Source organism: Mandrillus leucophaeus, unplaced genomic scaffold, assembly GCF_000951045.1.
Source record: "Mandrillus leucophaeus isolate KB7577 unplaced genomic scaffold, Mleu.le_1.0 Scaffold252, whole genome shotgun sequence".
Classification (NCBI taxonomy): domain Eukaryota; kingdom Metazoa; phylum Chordata; class Mammalia; order Primates; family Cercopithecidae; genus Mandrillus; species Mandrillus leucophaeus.
Genome location: NW_012102610.1, coordinates 2041194 through 2050781, shown reverse-complemented (window position 1 = coordinate 2050781; position 9588 = coordinate 2041194).

Below are 9588 nucleotides of genomic sequence, written 5' to 3'. Positions count from 1 at the left end.
CAGCCCATGAGATGAATCACCCAGGCCAGAGATTATCCTGAGGAAGACCTTGGGGGTGGAATGGTGATAAGTGCTCTCCTCCCGAGGTGACCAGGAGCCCACGGGCAGCTAGCCAGTGGCCGGTGAGGCAAAGTGTGGCTGGGAGCACACAGATGAGTCTGAGAGTGCCCACCAGCTCCAGGTGCTTTCCAGAAGGGACTTCTCAGTGACCCTACAACACGAGGGGAAGCCCTGGAGACCAGTCTCTTGCACAAGGTCACAGGGCCAGAGATGGGACTTGGAGTGGGAGTGTGCCTTTCTGTTTCTGAAGCTTGTCTCCCCAAAGCAGGGAGCTAAGACTGCCACTGCCCTCTTGCTCCAGGGGCTTCCTGGGTGGACATGAAACTTCACAGATAAAACACCACGCTTTAGACTCCAAATGGCAAACCAAGTGTCAGAGCTTATGCTTGCTCCTGGATGAGGCACTAGACTTGTCCCAGCTTCTTACTGCAGGAATGGGAAGTAGGGAGTCCAGAGGCTTACCCAGAACAAGGGGCTTACCCAGGACTCCAGAGCAGGCTGGACAGAGGCCAGTGGACCTGAGTCCTGCCTCCCAGCCCACAGGTGATGATCTTCTGGATCTCTAAGCATGACCATCAGCATCACCTGGGAACTTGTTAGAAATGCACATTTTAGGGTGCATTAAATTCAGCCCCAGATGGACTGAATGTGAACCTGGGCAGTGGGCATCCCTCTGAGTGTTAACAAGCCCTCCTGTAGGGGATTCTGGTGCCAGCAAAACCCAAAGTCCAAACACACACACACACACATTCACAGGCTGGTATGTGGTATAAAATGACCCCACAATGGTCTTTACCTCAAATTCAATTAAAACAATCCCATCCACCTGATGATCCATCCATGGGCTCACAAACCATGAGAGTGCAGAGGTCCTTCAAAATCAACAGGGATTTGTTTCTCAAGCTTGAGCGATATGTGGGTTCCTTGAAAGGGGAAGCTGCTTGTACACTACCCCCCGCCAGCCAGTAAACACACACAATGGTGGTTTAATTTTTATTACGCCATTGTTTAGATATGTACTATCATAAAACTAAGTGTAGGCTCTTATGCTATTAAAATCTGCAAGTTCCAGGTGAAATATAAACTAACACAAACACAACAAAACCTTACTTTTAAATGAATGATAATTGACGTATGCCAGAGAATGTTACTTTGCTGAAGCTGAGTGGCAGCTTGCAGGCTGACCATGGTGTCAACTGCCACCATGTGGGGCCCATTAAATTTGGCACCATGTGTCACCCTCTGTCATGAGATGAATCAAACCTCCTAACCCCTTTCCTCTAGCCCACCTCCTCCTAACCCTTTCTTCACACAGGGCAGGGGCTTCAATGCATTACTGCGTTCTTCTCCTGGGCTCCAAATCACAAAAGTGGCTTTCCTGGGAACATTATGAACATAAGCAAAAATGCAAACTTAAACAGGAAAGTTAATTAGAGGACAGTTCTCAGTTATAATGAGGTCATCCTAATAGTTTGAAATATGAGGATATTAGATTCATGTTAAAATGGGGGAAAAAAAAAGACCATTTTGAAATTCTCACTCTTGGAGCCCTGAGTATGCCTCTCTGGAAACCTGGAAGTCCATAGACCCCTTTTGAAGAGACAGGGACTTAGAGCTGGCATGCCTTACTCCATTTCTGAGCTGGAGAAATCAAGGCCCACAGAACAGTGGGGACCCACTGTTCCCTTCTCTGATCCCTCTAACCTCTAACAGCTGATTTCTCACTGGCATAAGGAAGAAGTGTCCCAGTCACCATTGTACCCAAATGCAAGGGGCTCCCCTGGGATGAGTGAGCTGCTCTCCCTGAAAGAGGTTTGAGCACAGTTGGCCACAACTCAGTAGAGATGGGATAGACTTCCCTTTGCCTCTGCCAGGAAGTCCAACTTGGGAGGTCCTGAGGGGGACCTGGGCATCTGTTTCATACCCAACTAATTTGGATGCACATAGAAGTTTGAGAAACAGCGGCCCTGATGCTCTTTAAGATTCCTTCTGATCCTAGAGGGCTGGATTCCAATACACATCATTATTGCTGTAATCATCATCATCAAATAACTGTCATGTGTTGAGTGCATGCTGTGTGCCAGGTGCTCTGCTAAATGTGTTATATATATGATTGCTGTAACCTATAAGATGGCATTATTATTATTATCCCCACACAGATAAGGAAATAGGCTAAGGGAGGTTTATCATTTTCCTAAGGTCACACAGCAAGAGGCTGAGCCGAGACTCAAAGCTGGGCATGTTACCCCAGTGCCCTAGCAGTATTTCATATCCAACTCTGCCCCTAGCTGGCCATGTGCCTTTGGAGCCTCTCGGGCCTGTAGTGGGGCTCAGTCTCCCCACCTGTGGGATGGATTGTCTCTTTGCAGCCTCTTCCACAATCTTGGCTCCCAGATTCACAAACGGGTTGATGGTTCAGCAGGGGAGTCAATAGGACTTTGGCAGCAGGAGGAGGGAGATGTCAATTTTCCAGCCCCGAGGCCCATGTTCCAGCTCCTCCCAGTCAGGATGCTCTGGCCCTAACCATTCTGCCCCCACCTCCCGCCCCCTTGATAAACGCTGAATCACTGGCCTGGGTGAGGCCCACCTCATGGATAGCAGTGGGCATTAGGAATGCTGGGGTGGAGATGAAATCTATGTAGGTGAAATCAGTGTAGAGGAGCCTATTCTTGGCAGGAGTGAGGAGATGTGGAAGAAGACAAAAAGGGAATGGCGATGTGTTAACATAAGTGCCAGACACGCAGCTGGACTCTCAGCTAGATGCTGGGTAAGCAACTTAACACCTCAACATCTCAATTTTCTCTTCTGGAAAATGAAGTTGTTATGAGGAGTGCATGAGAATCATCCAATTATTCATGTGTCTAACAATTATTCAACAAGGGCCGCCCATGTGCCAGGCATCGTTCTAGGAAATGCAGCTATTAAGTAACAAATATTCATGCTTGCGGGGCTGACAGTGCAATGAGGAAGACAGACAAACATAAGTCAACAAATAAACAATGTAAAGTTGGGGGGTGCTGATACATTCTAGGCATATAAATAAAGCCTGAGTAAGAGGTGGTCTAGAGAGTGCCATGAAAGGGCAGGGTACTCAGGGGTCACCCCTGTGGGGCAGCAATGTGGGAGGTGATATTCTGCTTGAATGAAGTAATGGGTAAACCATACAGCCATCTGAGAAAAGTGCTGCCAGCAGCAAAGAAATATAAGGCATCCATCAGATAGCCTGGCACATACTAGGCCCACAATAAATCGTGCATGCTCTCACAGTGCAAAGACAGAGGCTGTTTCCTTATTTGAGCAGATGGATGGTCTCTGTGTTCCTGCTGCTCCCCAGCTGTAGGAATGTAGTCTTCAGGCCCCAGCTTTTTGCCATGCCTGCTCTAATCCTGGGAGAGAGGACCTGGGGACCAACAGCTCCAAGGCAGAAGGAGGAAGAAGAGATTCCATCAGAGGCAGCACAACCTCCTACCAGCCTGGCGCACAGAGGGGGGCTCCCCAAGCAGACACCATGGTGCCAGTCACAGGGGTCGAATGCTGGATAGCCACAAAATAATAAAGGCTGATCTCACTGGTGAAAACCCACATGGAACTGGATCATAGCCCACCCACAATGTGGGTGCCTTTCCATCTACAGGTTGAAGGCTACAGGCCTTTACAATTGACACCCTAATGGCTTCTGCCACCTGCTTCCCACCTCTCCTTCTTTCCAACTCCTCCACTCTCCCCGGGCTGATTACCTGGGCTCCGGTGACCATCAGTGGGTGCGCAGCTCTGGGTCCCCTCTGGAGGTGCCCATGTCAGGGGATGGGGGGCAGACAAACACACAGGTGAGGCTGAGCTGGCATAGTGGCTGCTTGGACAGGGGCCAGCACAGGGGCTGTGAAGGTCAATATCCTGTTGGAGGAGTTGGCCAGGGATGGCTTCTGGAGGAGGCAAAATGCAGCTTCAAGGGTGTTTTTCATTGTTCAGTTCTCAGCTCTTCAGAGAGCCTTCGCTGGTCACACTACCTGAGGTTCTCCACTGAGCTGCAGTGTGTCACAGCTCTGAATTTCATTTTCTTCTGAGCACTATCCCACATGACAGTATTTCTTTCCTTCATCTATTCATTCAACAGAAATGATGCTCCTAGTACAGGGCTCCCAGCAGCTCCAAACACTGTAGCACCAAATGTTTTGGCTCTGGTTTGTGCTGCTGAAGTTTTCTTCTAAGCACAAATGAAGAAAATGGAGGGACCAAACGCAGGTGGAAAGTCATTGGACACCCACCATTCGAGACTGCCTTAAACACAAACACCCTTTCTTGATCCGTGGCAGCACCAATTTTATTTACAAGCATGTACACGGCACTGGCTATGTTCCCGGCAATGTGCTAAGCACTTTACGTCTAGTATCTCAAACCTCAAAAGTACCCAAGGAGGTAGAAACCATTACTGCTCTCAGTTTACAGATAAACTGAGGCAAGGAGGGATTTAAGTAACTTTTCCAAGGTCACAGAGATAATAAATGGTGGAGCCAGAATGTGAACCCCTCTAGGGCCCTTATTGACAGCAGTGTCTGGTATACAGCAGGACTCCATACCTCAGTGATTGCTGCGGGTAAGAGCTAAGCTGATCTCCTTCTGTATCCAGCAGGGGGCGACAAAGCACCTGGCTGACTGTGCACCTGCCCCAGGTATGTATAGTTGATTTGGCTTAAAGACGAACAGTACCTGCTGAAGAGGTATCCTTCTCACTTCCTAATCCAGGCAGAGGGAGCTAAATGGGGAGAAAAATTCTGGGCTAGCACAACTCTGCCAAAGAAGAACTTTATGCAATGGGTCCCATTGAAACAGTCATGAAACCATTATTCACACTAGGTTCCAGGTTTTGGAATGAATCCTTGGAGAAGCTCCCAGTCAGGTGAAGGATTAAATGACCTGAACATTATCAGGCTCACAGAAATCTGTACAAGTGAAAAATAAGCTGTTCTGGATCACGAAGCTAGTAAGTAGCAGATTTGGGATTCAAACTCAGACTTATTTGACCCAAAAGTCTAAATTCTTTTTACCAAACTATAGTCCTCATGTTGATGAAAGCCCTGTCCTGGGTGCTGGAGACAGAGATGAAGGGTACAGCATCTTTCCCACAAGGAGATTATGTTCTGATGAAGGAGGGAGGGGAGTGAGCCCATACAACATTTGGGGTGGGAAGGGCTCTGCCAAGATCAACACAAGAAGGGTGGGAGCACAGAGGAAGAGATGCATTAAAAGGTGGTCCCTTCGAAGATCATGTCCATTGTGTTCACTGCTGTACCCTAGCAGTGAACCCAGCCCAGGGACTGGCACAGTTTAATCCTCAACGAATGTTTGATGACTGACTGAATGAGGAAGAGACCAAGTGCCTAGGATAGGAGTAATGTAGGTCAAGGAAGGCTTTTCAGATGAGTTGACATTTGGGTGGGATTTGGAGGATAAGTTAGGAGTTTACCAGGTAGAAAAGACAGCAAAAGGCATTCTAGACATATGCAAAGGAATGACAGGCTGCAGTAGTAGTCTCTCAACTTTTTTAAAAATCACAACCCACAAAGTATACACATACACATCCAATACACACACACACACACACACACACACACACACACACACAGTTGGAACCTTATGCATAATGTCCTCTGTTATTTTCTGATCTATTTCTTTTCATAAATGCTAGTGGCAACCCACCAATTTGTTGTGATATGGGCACAAGTGTTTGGGGAAAGTGGAGGCTGTAAAGGTAATTTTGAGCTAGACCATAAAGATCTCTGGATGCTAGGCTGATAAGATGGAACCCTTTTTAGTTCTGCCTCTCCTTCCTTCCCTGTGAAGCCAGACACTACAAATTCCTTTTCCTTCTCTCACTCTCTGATGAACTCCCTGCCTCTCAGGCTTGTCTTTGTTACCTTTTGTCACTCCATTTCCCCAGCTGGTTCTTTAAATCATGCTGAATTCCTGGGCCTCTGCACTGGGCCTTCCCCACTCATCCTTCTTAGTCTCCCAGGGCGTCCTCTCCTTGCCTTGATTTGAATGTCTGCCCACTTCTAGCTGGGGATATCCAACCTAGAAGTAACAGCCCAAAGCCTCTCCCCAAGCACCAGTCACCCTTCAGTGACCTACAGACACTTGAGACTCAGTATGTCCAAAACCAAGTTTCAGTTCCTGAGACCTCCTTCTCTCTGGGTCACCATTCTGTATTTTTCTCACCAGCCACACTCTCACAGGACAGGACACTGTCCTGGAGGCCTTCCCCATCTTGTCTATCCTGCCTTCAAACTCGCTGTCAAATCCACCCCCTTCTCTCCCCGCCGTCTGCCACCGTTTTGTCCACGGTAAGCCTTCTCTCCCACAGGTAATATTGAGACCTCCTGACTTGCCCTCCTCTCTTGCCTCTTCCTTTGGCTCCCACGACAGCCACCATGAACCTTGTGGAACATAAACCTGATCATGTAACACTCCTGCCCCTCTTAATATGCCCTGTGTCCCTAAACTCCCTATGGGGCCTCTTCCCTGCATATCTCCTTCCACCCTTATTCCCTCTAACACCCCAATATCCAGGCACCTTGAACCTCTGTGGCCCTGTTTCCTCTGGTTTCAAAAACTCTACTTGCTTAATACCAGTTCATTCTTTTAGGATCCCACTTTAGGAACACTTCCTCCAGGAAGCCTTCCCTGATCCCCTGAGACTGGATGAGGAGCTCCTCTGTGTTCCAACAGCCCTCTGCGCACCACACATCTTGGTGCCTAACACCTTGTTTCCTGCTGGAGTGTCCCAAGTCTTTCGCCCTCCTCCATTAGATACGCAGCCGAATGGGGCTGGGGGGTAGATTAAGAGCAGATGCTGAAATCAGTATTCTCTAGGTTTGAAGCCCAGCTCGGCCATGGACTGGCTGTGGGAATTTTGTACTTTATTCAATCCCTCCCTGATTCACTTTCCTCATACTATCAAATAATGATGGCTGTGATAATGATATCAACAAGTGGAGCACCTGCCTCTTGGCATTTTCAGGTGATTCAGTGAGTTGATACGCTGAGGCTGTAAATGACAGTGCCTGGCATGTAATAGTGCTACCTATATGTTTGATCATGAAATCGGTCCTCAGATGGGTTGCTCCAGGAGGGGCAGAGACTGGGTTTATTTGATCTACTGATCTGTCTTGGCCATATTCTTCCCTCCTGTATTCCTCCTCTTCTTCCTCCTCCTCCCTCACCTTCCAATGCACCCAGCACCTGTACTGAGCTGTTGGTATGTGCCTAGCACCTGGCCTGACATTGGGTCACAAGTACATCCCAGCATTCACGACATGAGTAAAACTTTGGTCTAGGAATGATGGTGAATGCAGAAAATAAAGGTCATATTTGAGACATTCTTTGGAGGTAGACTGCTCAGGGCTTGTGCTGACTGCATCTGTGGGTGGAAGAGGAGAAAGAGGAGGAAGAGGAGGAGGAAGAATGCCAGAAGGAAGAACATGGCCAGGACAGACCTTGTGATTTACTTTACCAAACCCTTAGCTTCTCCAACCATCTCCAGATCATTACAAGGCACCTCCATTCACCCAAATGCTCCAGCCAACATCGGGGTCACCTATCACTCCTCTTTCTCTTTCTGTACCCCTCCACCCTCTCCCCTGAATCCTTTTAAGTCCTGTCTGTGCAAGACACAGGCCCCGCCCCGTATCCTGGGTCCTTTTCTCCTCTCTGCACCCCACTTCCACCCTTATTGTCCTAGTTACAACTGCTGTGTAATAAGCACCGCCTCTAAACTTAGTGGTGTAAAACAATCATATTCACAAGTTATAGGGCTCAGGAAGTTGGGCAGGGTACACTGGGTGTACTACACAGCCACCGTCCACCATGCCTTAGCTTGGCAGACACAAAGCCAGCATGACACGATGGTGGGGGTACCTTCACCCACATTTCTGGCACCTGAGCAAGGTGACTCCAGTGCTGAACTCACCTGGGACTATGGGCTGGAGCAAGCACAGGTGTCCTCTGCCTATGCCTGGGCTTCCTCACAGCCTGGTGGCCTCTAGGCCTCTACCGTGGTGGCTCAGGGCCCCAGCACTGGTGCTCCAGCCAACAAAACAAAGACTGCGTTGTCTTTTATCATGAAGACTTGTAATTTTGAGCATCACTTCTACTACATCTTATCGGTGGAAGCCGTCACAAGCCCACCCAGATTCACGCAGGGAGAGCACAGAGAACCCACTTCTTCATGGGAGGAGTGTCAAATAATTTTGTGGTCATGTTCTAAGAGCACCACCCTAACCCAAAACCACCAATGTCTCACCTGGATCCCCATTGTCATCTCCTCTCTGGTCTGCTTGACGGTGCACTTTACTCACCTGTTCCCATTCCCGCAGTGTGTTCCCACAGGACAGCTACAGGGAGCTTTTGAACACACAAATCAGATCAGTCACCCTCTTCTTCATCCTTCCAATGTCCCCAACTGAACACACCACTGAAATCCAAGCTCCTTGACGTGCCCACACAGCCTTGTGGATCTGCGTAGCCCATCTCCCTTCAAGCTCAGGCCTTGTCTCTCTCTCTATCATAGCCCACCATCTCCTCTCTGGGGCTTATGCCCACCCCTGAGCTTTTGCACCTGCTGGTACCCTTCTTGCAGTGCTGGACCCCTGATGCTGTGTCCTTCAGGCCTCATCTCAAATGCCACCTCCTCAGATCTAAAATTAACCCTCCAACACCCAGTATTCCCTCTCCCATCACCCTGCTTAATGGTCTACTATCTGTAACTCCTGTTCTTGTTCACTTATGATCTGCCTCCTTCCTGGCCCCAAGAGGAAAGACTCTAGCTTTTCTTTTTCCTTATGTCCACGGTGCCCACCATCGTGGTTGGCACAGAATATGGAATGTGAATGAATGCCTGAATGGTGGCGCGTGTGTGTGTGTGTGTATGTGTAATTTAGAAAGGCAATCTTGAAGGATAGGCAAGCCTGGGTGCAGGAGATTACTACAGTTGGGCATACTTTGTTTCCCATATGGTTCTGCTACTCACTAGCTGTTGACTCGGGGCAAACACCTTCACCCTCTTGAGCCTCGGTGTCTTCAGCTGAAACCTGAGTTCAGATTTGCCAGACCCGGGCATAGGGACAGCAGGTCCAGCAGGAACACCAAGCCAGGATCACAGCCGCTCCCAGGGAGCTCAGTGCCTGGAGCCCGAGAGGAACACTCTCAGGAGGCGCAGGCACAGCCGCTCCTAGAGACTGGACACCCCCCAGGTGGCAGGCGGGACCGGTCCGTGCAAACAGGGAACAGGTACCCGGGGGAAGGACATTCGCTGGCAAAAACATAAACTGCCGCTCGGAGTCTTGGCACCACCCAATTTCCAGGGACACTTAGACTCCCCCTGCTCACTGAATGGGGTGTACACCAAAGTAGGGGGTCAGCCCCCTGGGATAGGCCAGGGCACTTAAAGCTTTCTGTTCCCGGGAGCGAGGCCAAGGTGCACCACCCGCCGCGTCCGCCTGGTGTCGCCGCGAGCGTGCTCTGAGCGGCCAG